The 15,717-nt window shown below is 44.4% G+C and overlaps 1 long non-coding RNA gene across 1 annotated transcript; it reads right to left on the reverse strand.

Annotated features, from left to right (window-relative positions):
• Nucleotides 1–8,505: 8,505 nt before the first annotated feature.
• On the reverse strand, nt 8,506–10,307 carry LOC147333695 (uncharacterized). The gene is made up of 3 exons (XR_015125776.1): nt 10,093–10,307; nt 9,800–9,855; nt 8,506–9,242 (listed from the first exon to the last, which is right to left on the reverse strand). It is a non-coding gene; the product is annotated as an uncharacterized LOC147333695 (long non-coding RNA).
• Between the last annotated feature and the right edge of the window lie 5,410 nt (nt 10,308–15,717).

The raw sequence follows: 15,717 nt of genomic DNA on the forward strand, positions 1-15,717 counted from the left end.
TACAGCGTGCACCTGGGGAGTCAGAGAAAAATGTGTAGTTATCCTTTGTATAATCTATGTGGGTGTCTGGGCCAGTTAACTTTAGTCTGCGCAGACATATCATACTAGTGTTAAAATGGAGAGGGATCTGTCCTAAGGGCAGTGAGGGTTTTAACCTATTCTTGGGGCGTTTCATTGGGGCGCAGGTCCCTGCGGTGTCATTAGATAACTTCAATAATTCGCCTAATGGAGTCTCAGGGTTAGTTGGTGTGTGTGTGTGTCTAAGTAGGCAGTCGAGAGGGCTCAGAGTCAACTGTAAAGCGTCTTTAAAGAGAGCATTATCTCCGCCGATTTTCTCTAGTCCCTCAGTGAGGGGGAAACCGGATATGGGGTATCCTACTATTACCTGTTCTGGATTAGCCTTTGAACAGACATAACAGTTACTGTTTCCTAAATCACGAGCGGCTGTTCTGGCATTTTCATACCAGGCGTTAGCTCCTGCTCTAGAGGGTGCATAAAATGGTTTATTAGTGGCGTCTATGTTGTCATTTACTGATTTTAGGGAGCGTGAGGAGTGCATTAAGTAGGTGTCTTGCAAAATGGAGCATGAGGTATCGTCAGCAAAATATGACCTGCAGAAATGTGAACATGGTTGCAGTCTACAATACAAAATAGCAAAGAGAAATCCTAAGGTTAATGCGATAGATATGATAGATAACCTAAATATATAAGAAAAACAGTTCTTCAGTTGTCTTCTGGCCTGGTCCCAGGTTCGAGAGACACAGAATAAGCGTCGTATGATGACAATGGGCATTTCATTTTCTCAATTATCAGGATGGAATGAGTCTAGCTTTATCAGGTTAGACATCATATGGTACTTTTGGCTTTCTGTTCCTGCTGGATGTTTGAGTACCTTGTTGTTGTTCTTTCAGGCGTTGTGTGTTAATCAGTGATTGTGTGTGTGTATGTACATTGGATCCTGGCGCTGGCTCGCCGGAGATGTCGTCTACCCGTGTGTTTATTTGCTCTGGTTCCGGGCGTTGGCCCGCCGGAGATGTCATCTGCTTGATCCGACGCCTGAGATGGTCCGATTGGGCTGGTCTTAACCCTGCTGGCATGAATCCACTGAGGTTGTCCGTCTATGAGGATGCTGGTTCTTCGTCACTGCCAGTACAGCCTGGGGGCTGGAAAACGCGGCCTCCCAGAGTGTCCTTGGTTTTAGCAACTTCTCCAACACGCATCTCCTTGTCTCCACTTGTGGGTTGGATCTGTGGAGGGGAGAGGCTGGGAGAGACAAACTTTCTGATAGTTATTATTCAGTGTTTCTACCAGGTTGTGAACATCAGTGGACAATGCAATATACATCACCTTCTACTAGCGGTGCCCCTCTGGAAGCTGACCATGGTGTTGGAAATGGTCTTATTTCAAATTGAGATAATTTGGTTGCTGCGGATGGAGTCATTCTAATCTCGCAGAGGATTTGAGGAAGTAATTTGACCCAGGTCATTAAAGTTTTAGCACACTTTTTAATTACTTCTCATGTGAATGAAGGTCCTCTATCACTGTTAATTTGGTGAGGTATTCCGAATCTGGGTATTATTTCATTGCACAACTTTTGACAGACTACTTCTGCAGTTTCTTTTGAGGGTGGATAAGCTTCTACCCATTTACTAAATTGATCCACTATTACCAGTAAGTACTTGATGCTTCCTTGCGCTGGCATATGTGTAAAATCAATTTGTAATGTATGAAATGGAAAATCTGGTTGTGGTAAATGCTGATGTTTCGCTTTTGGTTTTCCTACATTAGTTCGTGCACATGTTAAACAGTTGCTAATATGCTTTTTACTGCATGTGATGTTTTCTCAATTACAAATCTTGATTTTATTGCCCCTATTACCCCTCTTTGTCCGACATGACTCACACAGTGAAAATGTCGGGCAAGGACTGGCATCAGGGAAGATGGGAGGGCAATCAAACCCTCAAGATTTTGTATAAGCCATCTCTGTCATCCAAGGTACAGTCATTATTCTCCCAATAGGTATAATCACATGCAGATGCTTGCTCTTGTATGAATTTTAAATCAACATTTGTTTCTAAATAGTCTGGGAGTGTAACAAGTGGCAGCTGTAGGGGCACAGATAATACTTCCTGCGGAGGTGGGAGCTGTGATGCAGCTGCAGCCTTGGCTGTCACATCTGCTAAGGCATTACCTGTTGCTTCGTCTGTGTCAGCTGTACTGTGTCCTTTCGTTTTTACAACTGCAACGGCCGATGGTAGCTGTATAGCCTGTAAAAGTCTTTGAACAAAATCAGAATTTAGCAATTTATTTTCCATCAGCAGATCTAAATCCTCTCTGTCTCCACAATGTGCCAAAGTCATGCACAACGCCAAATGCATAGCGGCTGTCTGCGTAAATTGTCACATGCTTATCCAAATGTAGCTCACAGGCGCGTATTAAAGCCATGAGCTCTGCTTTTTGTGCTGAGTGAAATGGTAATGAGTGAGCCTCTAGTATGATGTCAGGCACTGTTACCACTGAATAGCCACAAAGAAATGAGTTGTCTCTCGGCCTTGAACAGGACCCGTCCACATAAACCGTGGCTGAGTCTGGGATAGGTGTTTGCTCTAAATCTGGACGTGGTGCTGTGGATTCCTGTATACGTGTCATGCAGTCATGATCGTCAAGCCTGTCTGAGCCATCCTGTCGGTCAGAAGAACACAGCATAGGATCAATAAATGTGCTGGCGAATCAGGTGTGCTACTCGCTTTTATAGTGAGATTTGCATATGTTGTGTAGTTATGTTTGCTAGAATGGTCGTGACCTGGTGATTGGTGTGTAGAATAGTGTCATGTGAGAGTGTGAGCTTCTCGCAGTCCCTTATCATGATAGAGCAAGCTGCTACTGCCCTCAGGCAGGCCGGCATTCCTGAACAACCACGGACAGCACCTTTGAGTGGCGGAGAGCAGCACTCCCTTTAATGCATTGAAAGAGGCAGTCATTTCTGTGGACCACAGTATTCGAGGAGGCTTCTCTTTTTTACAACAGTCACGCAGAATGTGGTCATGAAAAGAACAGTCTGGTATCCACTGTCTGCAATAGTTCACCATGCCCAGGAAGGACAACATTTCCTTCTGTGTAGTGGGACGAGGGACGGAGGTCACAGCTTTGACCCTGTCTGCAGTCATGGAACGTTTTCCGTGAGACAGTGTGAATCCCAAATATTGAACAGAAGTCTGACAGTACTGCATTTTCTTTGCTGATGCTTTGTGGCCAGTCTTTTGGAGGTGCTGGAGAAGCATGTGTGTAGCAGTTTGACACAATTTTTCACTTTCAGCACATAGGAGCAGGTCATCCACATGTGGATCAGGGTGCAGCCATGGAGGAGTGAAGCTGTCCAGGGTAGCACGGACCACCATTGAGAAAGCAGCAGGGCTGTCTATCATGCCTTGGGGCAAACGAGTCCAAGTGTACTGCTTATTTCTATGTGTGAATGCAAATAACGGCTGTGTGTCTTCATGCACAGGTACTGAGAAAAAGGAGCGGAGCATAAATCCACCACGGTAAAATGTGTATGCAATGCATGTCAATATGCTGTGAACATCTGAAACGAGAGGTGGCAGAGGAATGTTGACTGCATTAATTTGCCTTAAGTCTTGTATGAAACGCCATACGCCAGGTTTGTTAGGCTTTGGCACAGGATTGACAGGAGTGTGGGCTTTATTACTCCTGTAGTCAATAAATCTCCTATCATGACATCTAGGGCTGCGGCTTTTTCGGCAGAAATGGGATGTTGCTTGACATATACTGGCTTGTTGTGTTTTAATAGGTGTACGTGATAAAGTGTACAGTCAATAAATCCTATATCATTCTCACTTTTAGACCACAATGTCATATTCTGGTATTCAGCTGGCAATGTAACTGCAGAAATAGTACAGTGGATAGGGTAGGTTAGATCTATGTGACGACATGGTGTAGTTATGTCATAACCTATGTCTGAGTTATGTGACAAAATCACTGTTTGACCTTAGAGAAACAAAAGTGTGGCTCCCAGTCATGGGATTACCTGGTAGTGGCGTCTGTACACGTTTTTTTGGCACAGTGTGTGACATAGAGTACCGGACAAAAAGGATGTTGAGTTCATTCTCTGCTGAGGGTCCAGCTGACACAGAGGATGTTCCTTCTCCATCATGTCGGTACATAGGGCAGAGAAAACATAAGCTGTTATCAGTGTCAGCAAACATTTCACCCTTTATGTTAAATGAAATACACAAATTCATTTTTGCTCTGGGTGTCTGCGGCTGCTGGAAAACTGAGCCACAATAAAAACACATATCTCTACTTTTATCCTTCCGTCCTCTGAAACTTCCTTGCTGTGCTGGAGCGGGTAATCCTGCATACATTAGTTTCTCACTTTCCTCTGAGCCTTCTACATCAAAATTCAACTTTATCTTAACACTTTTAGCTTTCGTGGTAGTATCTGCACTGGCCTTCAGTTTTACTGACCTGTTTTCTGGCGATAATCGTTCGGGATAGGGCTCCGGAAATAAATTAGAATGCATTGAACTTACAGTCCGTAAGTTGTAAACAAAGTCAGTCACATAAGCACTTCCGCATGTTCTGGATACGTAATCATGGAAGTCTTCGCCGATTCGTGGACGTGGGTTACACGTAACCGGAAATGGGAGTTGTACTGAGCCGTTATTTGAGACTTTATTTTGTATTTTATTAATTTTTGGTTTTACAGGTACTTTAGATTTTTTATCGGACCTGTCTGTGGTCTTTGAATTATTCTGACCCATGTTCAGTGATTTCCAGAGGGGTTTACACGCTAGGAGGATTTAGGTTAGTATTTTCGCTGCGGCACAGCTGAGGTTACTTTAAATTTATTGCTAGCAATTTTTGTTTGGGTGAGCAACTCTCACTTAACGAGCAACTTCTCGCTTAACGAGCAACTTCTCGCAAAACAACAGGCAACTTCCTGTGTCTTTCTGCTTTTAATTTACTGCTTTTAACCCTTGAGACCCGTTTTTTTTTTTTTTTTTTAACAAAATTAAAATATTCAAGACAACAGGCAACTTCCTGTGTCTTTCTGAGCGGGTCCACCAACACCACACAAGGGTTAATTTACTTTATTCGGGGACTGAGGAAGTCGTCAGTGTATCTCTCTGGATCACTAAGTGAAACTTCGTCAGCATATCCCGTTTTTTTTATGGATCGATCACTGAGAGAGGTATAATACGGTCTTTATATAAATATGAAAGACGCATATTTACCTTCTGTCAGTCCATCCCACTTCTGACACCAAATTGAAGGAAAAAATGTCCATCCCGGTTTTCCCTCCAAGGCACGAGCGATAAGCAGAGTTCTGTCCTTTCCTTCTAAGATTCCTAATTATTTAAAGTAACACTCAGGTATGCCATTCAGCGTGTTAGTACGAGCTCGGGAGCAGCTTGGGAGAACAAGAAAACAGAGACTGCTTTAGGTTGCCTTCCCAATCGACTCAAAGGTTTATTAAGTATACAACAGCTTATATAGAGAAAAAAAGGTTCGTGTGTCAGCAAGTTCCGGTACAGACCAAATAAGGAAACGTCTTCCTGCCTTGTGAGCAAAGAAGTATCCTGTGTGTAGTTTATCAGTTCAGCTACATTTTATGATCATCCCAGCAAAATACACTCCTAGACATAGAATACAGAGTTCTTTCATTAGTGAATTCTGAAACAAACCACCTGGCCTTTAACGAGCCTTTTTCTAAGAGATAAAGAAAAAGGGAGGATGGGAGTAAGGAAGTGGTCTCGTCTCTGTGGTGTTTTCGACCTTGGGGTACCAGCCTGTGAGTCTTACACATCAATTCTTGGGTCAGAGAGAAAGAGAAAAACAACTAGTAAATGGGCCTTATTGAGTAACTCTTTTCTGTATAATATCACAATAAAACAATATCCTGTAAATGCTACGATGGTATCAAAATATCACAACACCACCTATTCCCCATCTTCTCGTAGTTCTGCTTGTGTATTTAAGCCTTGTGTTTCTCTGTTAGTTGTTGTGTTGTACCCTCACTGTACTGTGTTTTGTTTTCTATGTGCTTCTGGTAATGTTCTGGTTCACTCTTTCCTGGTTTGATTTTCTACTTTCCCGGGTTTCTAGTTTGGGCTTAAGTTTTGAGTTTCTAGTTTTGTTTTCTTCTATTTCTATTTGAATGTTCTCCAGCAATAAAGCTGCCACTTTAGTTAATCATTCTGTCTCTGGGTCCTGCGTAGTGATGGTGAGATGAAGCCTCATGATGAACTGAAGCTTTCCATCCAATTGGTCGACTCATGGTTCGAAGCATTGTGATGATTCATTTGTTCTACTACTCAATTCAAGTGAAGCGGGCTCTTTGATTATAATGATGTGTAAACCTTATGTACATCTGGATAATGACACAAACTAGTGTTTGGTGCTTCACTTTTTAATAAACTAAAAGACAGAAATCAGATTATAGGATGTGTAGTGTTGTTTATTTATATTTTGGTGTTTATCATTTGTGATATTTATTACTGTGTGCATACTTTATTAGGAGAGACAAAATTAAAAAAAAAAAATCTCTTCCTTGCTGGTTCCATCGAAGAAGAAATGCACAAGTAACTATGTAGCACGTACATAATCCAATTCCACAACACGGTGTGATGGGGAATCAGCTGTTTTCCTGCCCATGTTATTTCGAATCTGGCGCGAACCGGTGAACCAGTCCCTGAATCAGTTACGTGGTACGGACTGCCCGCGAGGCCTCGAACGTCACTGCATACGTAATCAAAGCAAGCCTCGATACGCGCTTCAGAAAAACGCCCCCGCGATTACCCGACGCACGATTCGAAGCTTCGACACACAGGACACATCACTAGTCCTGCGTTTGGGTCCTACATCCTGCCTGCCACCTCAACACCTTTAATTTTACAGCTTCTTAGTTATTATAAACTGCTGCAACTCATAATGTTTTCTAAGATAGTAAAACCAGATTTAAACCGACTACTTCTACAAAGATGGAGCTAAAGTGATGATATACATTTAGTGTTTGGACTTGGACACATACAGTCTGTTTTTCCTTATAACTACATGTGAGTTCAATTAACATTTTGTAGGAAAAGGGAATTTGTTTTTTAAAAGGATTATAGATTCGGAGCTGAATTACCCAACGGAACATCTCATTCACTGACGTTTGCTGGAGAAGCTGCTCTGCCTCTTTGTGATGGAGCAGCAGCGTGACGTACTGAAGACTGTTAACGGGGAAGTGCTGAAGCTGAAGGCGTCTCTCTGCTGCTCAGACTGACGTTCAGTCGTCATCCAGACAACATGAAGACTGCACCGGTCTCTCTGCTCCTCGGTGAGTCAAACACTAAAATCACCGATTTATTTATCACAGCTCCAACAAGCAATATGGCAGGAAAACAACCTTTCAGCAGTTACAAGCTTGCAGCTACTGACTTTAAAGTTCATGTAAAAATTCTGAAAAGTTTCGTCAAGGCGAGAGGAACAGTTCATTCTCCTTCTTATGTCTTTCTGGTTTCATTGGATTGGTGGCTGTGAAGTTGGGCAGGAACCAAGAAGTGATGTTAATGTTGAATAATGGAGCTCACAGTTTTAACTGAAATGTATGAAGAGTGATAGAAAATGGTTTCAAACATGCATGATGAAAGTTTTTCGGTTTAAATCGATCTCATCATCACTGCAAACCTCTCAGAGGTTCAGACTCTCAGCAGTTTAACCTGGAATCCTGCAGGAAAGTCACCATATAGTCTGGACTAAGTCAGCGATTAAACTTTCTGCCCAGCTAAGTGTCAGTAACATGAAGACCAAAAGAACAAAAGAGACTTGACCTCTTTTCATCAAACATCTCTTCAGTCAGGAAACCACAGCCTCTGACTGCATGAAGCACAGGGTCCTCTGACTGCGTCCCTTCTTTTATCTAGTCTTCACTTCCTCTATTCACAGCCAATTTTCCATTAAGAGGACTGAGTGTATTCAAACAACCACAGATGGTTTTGACTGTTAAAGTTCCCATTCCCATTGACATGATGACCTTTAAACAGCAGCAGTGTGGGAGTGAAACAGGCCGCAAATCTGAAAATAAAAACTGTGCTTTTGAAGGGTGGCTTCTTAGTCCCACACTTTCTTCTCTGCACATGAATGAAAGCTCATCCATGCACAGTTCCTTCTCCATTGTTTACAATGCTGTGCACTGTGATGTTTACCGTTGATTGCCATCTGATCAAAAAATGTATAGAAAACAGGAAAAGACAGGCTAACCTGCGTTGCTGTCTCGGTGGTATTTTATAACTTCCTGTTCCTGTTACAGTGCACGGTGGTGTTTGTGTAGTTTAATCTGCGTGGCTCACAGATCTGGCAAAAATACAGACCTTCCATAATTAAGTAGAAGTACAAATACTACTGTTCAAAAATACTCCAGTAAAAGATGAAGTACTGATTCAACTTATTAACTCAAGTAAAAGTAAAAAAAAGTACAGACTAGGAAATGTACTCAAAGTAAGAAAGTACAAAGTAGTAGCAGTAAAACCCTGGCTGATTGTGACCCACACCCATTACCACACCTTGGCTCATGTGATTAGGTAGAGGATCATCAGGGGGTCCATTGTCCCTCTCAGGGGGAAACTCCCACTGAGCTTAAATGTGGGTCTCTTCACCGTTTGATCCTAGAACTGAAGAAGCTTCTCAGATGAGAGGTGAAACGTCTTCAAGCAACTTAAAGAAGTCCAGACGCTTTTCTTTCCAAGCTCCTTAGATTGTGGCAGATACTTCAGGAGATTAAAAAGTTTCCTGAGAGAAAAAAAACAACAACAAAAAAAAACTGTGCAGCCTCAGTCTTTCTTTAAATGACCTCTGACCTTCAGTGACCTCTGACCTCCTGTTGCAGGTGTGTGTGTGCTGCTGCTGTCTGCACTGGCTGTTTGTGCAGGTGAGTAGATGAAGTGCACCATGGTCCAGGACAAACACTGAGTGTAAACACTGATAGAAACTGTCCGTCTGTCCTCCAGTCTCTCTGAGCGTCAGTCCAAACCTTCAGCAGTTCTTCACAGCAGCCTCAGTGTCTCTGACATGTGATGGTCAGCTGGGCTCTGATGGATGGACAGTGAAGAGGGACACAGGAAGTGGGACTGAGTCATGTGGAGCAGGTGGGCGGGGCTTCGGGAGGTTAAATGGTTCATCCTGTTTGCTTGATAAGCAAAGCGAGCCAATCAGTGGAGTTTACTGGTGTGAAGGTGAAGCTGGAGAGAAGAGTGAAGAAGTCAACATCACTGTATCAGGTAATGAAGTCATTCATTTCATCAGACTAACAGCAGACTGTTATACCACCTCTACATCACTCTGTGGGTCTTTTCCTCAGATAAAGAAGTGATTCCTGGAGATCCCTGCACTTCCTGTGAGGACAGGAAGTGATGTCACGCTACGCTGTAAAAAGAAAATTGGTGGCACAGCTGCAGCTTATTTCTACTTTAATGGACGTCCTGTTGGACCTAAATCAGAGAAAAACATCACCATTAACGTGCAGCAGTCTGATGAAGGTCTGTATTGGTGTGCTACTGATGAGTTTGGATCATCTCCTCAGAGCTTTCTGAGGGTCAGAGGTCAGAACACTGACATCACTTCCTGTTTAAAGCAAACCTGCTGAGCTTATAATAAATTCAATGACCCAGTTTTATCATCTCTCCTGCAGATGTCTATGACACCACCACCATTTCACCAAGTGCCACCAAACCACCACCAACAACAACTATCAATCTCAATTCCCCTCCTTCTACATCGTCCTCCTCCATCATCTCACCTGTAGCTGCTCTGGGTTCTCTGGGTCTTCTAGATCTTATTCTGGTTGCAGCTTTGCTGTTTTGGAACAAAAAACAAGGTATAAAGTGTGTCAAACCCCCCAGAGCTCATTAGATTAAACATTTTACATGGAAAAATAAATTTTCCTTAATAATTATGTAATTATATACTATAATTCAATTATAAACTGTCCCCATTCACATTGTTTAGCAGAGAACTTATCTTACATGAAAAATATAGATATATATTACACACAGAGAAAGACGTCCAGGTTAGGGATAGTCTCAAACTCACAGATACAGGTTCAGGTCCGCCGTCATAAATAGTGCTCCAAATCAGCTGGGATCGGCTGCAGGTGTGACGGTGAGCACAGGTGCGTGGGCCAGGGGCGGGAGCCCGTAATGAGCACCGCCCCAGCAGAGGAGAGAGAGCGCAAAGGAAACAAAACAAACAAAACATGTTGCCAAACACAGAGTGAGCCAGCGAGGCACGAGGACCACGACACAAAGCACGTGCAAACTCCAAAACACATTTCTAGCTTTAACTGAACTTCCAAACAGAGCTACTAGATCACTTAAATTACACAATTGAAAGCATGAAAGCATGTGTGTATTGTTTGTGTATTTATAGTCAAATAATTGAAAAAATATGTTCATTTACCTGTTACTACCACACACCAAAGAGTCAAAGAGTCGGCTCTGAGCGTTTCCTTCGCGACCGACACATCACTAGCAAAATCAAAGATGGCGCTGGAGTGACGGCAGCCTTTCCAAGTAGCTCTGCAACACCGCACCTTTTTTGTTAACTTTAACTTTTTTAGACTAGGCTTTTCAAACTTTTTTTCACCTTCCTCTACTTATACCTCTTAGATATAGCGATACAAGATGGATAATGCACTTTTCAAAACTTCTGGAACCAGCTCCTTCATCTATTCGAGAGCGGAGCTGCTGGCACTAAAAACAAAGGGACAGACCGGCATGCGACACAACATCCCGGCCGAGCTAAAGAGGAGCTACAGAGGCTGCAAAGCTGGAGCGAGGAGAGCGGATCACCGGAGGTGATTCAAACCATCAATCCCGACAGTGATCATGGGCAACGTGAACTCGTTACAGAATAAGATTGACGAACTGTGCGCTCTGAACAACCACAGACTATACCGTGAGTGCAGCTTGTTTATCTTCACGGAGACGTGGCTAACCGAGCTAACGCCGCAGGCTAACGTAGACCTATGCGGTTTCACATCCGTGAGAGCCGATAGGGACACGCAGCCCAGCGGAAAAAGCAGAGGTGGGGGACTCATTGTCTACGTTAACAACAGATACTGTAACCCTGGACACGTCTCCGTTAAAGTTTCGGTATGCCGTCCGGACCTGGAGCTGCTAGCTGTTAGCTTGCGGCCATATTATCTACCTCGGGAGTTCAGTCATGTGATCTGTGTGTGTGTTTACATCCCTCCGAGGGCCGACGCAACAGCTGCCTGTGAGAAAATACACACAGTCACAGCAAGACTTCAGACACAAAACCCTGAGGCTTTCATTATTATATCTGGAGACTTTAACCATGCCACACTGGACTCTACTCTGGCTGCTTTTCACCAGTTTGTGAATTGTCCCACAAGGAGCAACAGGACAATTGACCTACTGTATGCTAATGTGAGAGATGCATACAGAGCCACCCCCCTCCCCCCACTAGGGAAGTCAGACCACAACCTGGTTTACCTACAGCCACAATACACACCCCTCGTCCAAAGGCAGCCGGTCACAACGCGCTCCATCTGGAGATGGACCCCAGAAAAGGAGGATGCTCTGAGGGACTGTTATGACACCACAGACTGGGATGTGCTCCTGAGCCCACATGGTGAGGACATAGAGGGGGCGACACACTGTCTTACAGACTACCTCAACTTTTGTGTGGACACGGTCGCCCCTGCTAAGACGGTACGGTGTTATCCTAATAACAAACCGTGGGTAACACAGGAAGTCAAAGCTGTCCTCAACATGAAGAAGAAGGCTTTCAGGAGCAAAGTGAAGGAGGAGATGAAAGCAGCACAGCGGGAGGTGAAACGCTGCCTGAGGGAAGCAAAGGACACCTACAGGAGGAAGGTGGAGCAGAAGTTGGAGAGGAACAATATGAGGGAGGTCTGGAATGGTGTGAAAACCATCACAGGCCACAACACCAAGAAAAGCACAGTGGGGGGGACTGTGGAGAAGGCAAACGAACTCAACAACTTCTTCAACAGGTTTGACCAGCCCACAACCCCCCCACCCTCACCCTCACCTTCACTACAGAGTCCAATCCCCACTCTCCTACCTCCCTCGCTTCCCCCCCTTCCTGACACCATGACACCCCCCTCCTCCAATCCCTCTCTCAGCAGCAAGACATCCCCCCCCCTTCCCTCCTCCCAAACATCTCCCAGTGTCACAGTGGATCAGGTCAGGAGACAACTGAGGAAGCTTCGCCCCAGAAAGGCAGCAGGCCCAGACAAGGTGTGTCCCAGGATGCTAAAGGCGTGTGCTGCTGAACTTGGGGAGCCGCTACAACGAGTCTTCAATCTCAGTCTGCGACTGGGGAGAGTGCCCACCCTATGGAAGACATCCTGCATCGTCCCGGTCCCCAAAAGGAACCGGCCCAATGAGCTGAATGACTTCCGACCGGTGGCACTGACGTCACATCTTATGAAGACTCTAGAGCGGCTCTTCCTCAACCTCCTCTGACCACAGGTACAACATGCCCAGGACCCACTACAGTTTGCATACAAGGCGGGTGTCGGAGTGGAGGATGCCATCCTGTACCTCCTACACAGAGCCCACTCACACCTGGATGGGGGAAAAGGCACGGTCAGGATCCTGTTTCTTGACTTTTCCAGTGCCTTTAATACCATCCGGCCCTGTATGCTTCAGGAAAAACTGAACAGGATGGAGGTGGACCCCTGCCTGGTGGCTTGGATCTCCGACTACCTCACCGACAGACCACAGTACGTCAGGCTGAAGGACATCACGTCTGACACTGTGGTCAGCAGCACAGGAGCCCCACAGGGAACTGTGCTGTCCCCTCTTCTCTTCACCCTGTACACCTCTGACTTCTGCTACAACTCTGAATTATGCCACATTCAGAAGTTTGCAGACGACACAGCCATCATGGGGTGTATCTGGAATGATCAGGAAGAGGAGTACAGAAGTCTGGTGAGGAACTTTGTCGCATGGAGTCACACAAACCACCTGCAACTCAACACCTCAAAGACTAAGGAACTGGTTGTGGACTTCGGGAGGTCCAGAGAAGGTCCACTGCCAGTTCAGATAGAGGGGGAGGAGGTGGAGGTGGTCAACAAGTACAAGTACCTCGGGCTGTGGGTGGACAATAAACTGGACTGGTCATGCAACACAGAGCACCTGTATAAAAAAGCCCAAAGCCGACTGTACTTCCTCAGGAGGCTGAGGTCTTTTAACATCTGCAGGAAGCTCCTGAGGATGTTTTACCAGTCGGTGGTTGCTGGAGTACTTTTCTATGCTGTGGTGTGCTGGGGGAGCAGCACAGCAAAGAAGGACTCATCCAGGCTGGAGAAACTGATCAGGAGGGCTGGCTCTGTGGTCGGCATGAAGCTGGACACTCTGGTGACAGTGGCAGAGAAAAGGACACTAAAGAAACTGATGGACATTATGAACAATGCTGGGCATCCTCTGCACACGGCCATAAACAATCAGAAGAGTCTGTTCAGTGACAGGTTGCTTCTCCCCAAGACAAGAACTAACAGACTTAAAAACTCCTTTGTCCCACACGCCATCAGACTGTTTAACTCCTCTCTGGAGGGGAGAGGGAGGGGAAACAGGAGGACAAAGGAGGGGGGAACAACTAAGCTGTAGTGCCTCTTCACCTCACTGTGCAATACCTTTGTGCAATACTTTTGTAAATAGTCAACAGTGCAATAGACTCAATACTTGAAATGTGCAATTCACTTGTATTTTTATTTTTTATTCCTATTTATTCTATTTATCCCCTTTGTATATTTTATTTATATTGTCTCTGTATTTATATATGTGTGTGTGTGTGTGTGAATATATATATATATATATATATATATATATATATATATATATATAATATTCTGTAACTCTGTAACTTCTGTCGGTGCTGTGCTTTTTTGGAAATCGAATTTCCCAGAGGAACCCACCCGAAGCCTGGGGATGCTAGTGTTAATAAAGTTCTATCTAATCTAATCTAATCTAATCTAACTAGCTGGGATAACCACATTTACTCAGGGCCTTCTTGATGTGATGTTCCTCCTGGCTGCTGTGTCTGTGGGGATGGTGTTCGCTCTGTGTTGTAGCGTCCTGATGACTCCCAGTTTGTGCTCCATGCCGGCAGACGTCTTCGGTTTAGAATCTTTTATTATTTGTCTCGTGTTTAAATCCTCGTCTTTCTCATTCCTGCAGAAAGGACGCTGTCATCAAGTCTGAGTCAAGTCACCTATCAGGATATGAACTTCAGACAGTCAGCCAATAAAATTACAGATACACACTCACATGTTGTTTTCTCCAGTCCGAGGACACTGCAGGTACACATTCAGCTGTTATCCAACAAGTTATTGCTTCACAAAATATGATTATGACCCTTTGTCCACTGTGGGTCCTTGTGATAATTTCTCTGCTCCTCTATTCGTCTTGTCTTTCCATCTCCTGGATTCTCTTTTAACCATCTACTCATTCTCGTTCTCTTGCGCATCAGGGCTGAGTTATTGATGGAGTTTCCCAGATCAAATTTAAAGGAGGATGGGAAGAAGAGGATTTTCTCTCTGCCAGTCCCGTCAGCTCCCTGCTAAGATTTAGAGCTTGTCCTGTTTTTCAGTATGAAGGCCCTGCTCATCTGTTTTTCTTGCCATTGCTTAAAAAGTGTACATTCTGCATCCAAATGTCCAGCTGCCTTCAACTTTGATGTTTGTCTTGACCAAAAATAAGCCTTCATTTTATTACTTTGTTTAAATAAAAATCTCTTGCTGATAAACTGAACCCAGGCTGTGGCGTCACAGTAGCGCTATATAAGTGCTGCATAAGAACCAGTCCTTCTACCATTTACTAAAAGCAGGCTTTTGCCAGGGCTGCAAAGGGATTTGTAAAGAATGAATTTTTAGTGTACTATGCTTCAGGCAGTTGTTGCATGGAAGTGGCTGTTACTGAAAGTCCAGCACAGACCTGTAGTGACAGCCAGTGATTGGCATTTTGAAATGATAATAATAGCATAATGATTAAAAATTCCAGGTTCCTAATGAAGGTCTTGCAGATAAACAGTAACACATTCTATAATTTATTATTAATAAATAATAAACAGGTGGAGCCGGTAGCTCAGCATGTTTGATTTGGCAGTTTTGCACTAGATGAGCTTCCTGAGGCAACTCAAACGGGATCTGTGTTTCCAGGTGGAACTGAACAACAACCTCTCCATTGGAGCCAATAATAAAAACATGAATAACAATAAGCTTTATTTGGGGCTCTGATCTGAGGATGTAACATCATTTGTAATGTGGGTCTCAACAAGCTCAAGGAATGCTTTAAAAGTAGCCATTAATATGGTAAAATCACAGGTAGCCAGATTTCCTGATGTTGTATCTCCAATAACAGGTCACGGCATTTCGCTCTCGAGGCAGCCAGTGCCCTCCCTGCAGTCCCAAAAGGTTGATTCGGTTCATCTTGACGCACACCTGTGTGCACTTATATTCAAAAGGTTTTTCCGTGTAAAGATCTGATAGTGGGTGTGGGGAGCCATAGATTCTGCCCCCCCAAGGACCACCGGATGGGCGGATGCTCCACCCTCTTTGAAAGAGCTGAGGAGATGCCTATATGGGATGTCACCCAGCAGCCACAGTACAGAAGTCAGAGAGGGCCGGCAGCCAGCTGCACCAGAGCGGCCCGAGGTTTGAGGGCCCTC

The sequence above is a fragment of the Aulonocara sp. 'chitande type north' Nkhata Bay genome, linkage group LG3 (assembly GCF_057382095.1).
Source record: "Aulonocara sp. 'chitande type north' Nkhata Bay isolate Kocher_YH1m ecotype deep benthic linkage group LG3, A_spYH_male_GT1.1, whole genome shotgun sequence".
In the NCBI taxonomy this organism is placed as follows: Eukaryota; Metazoa; Chordata; class Actinopteri; order Cichliformes; family Cichlidae; genus Aulonocara; species Aulonocara sp. 'chitande type north' Nkhata Bay.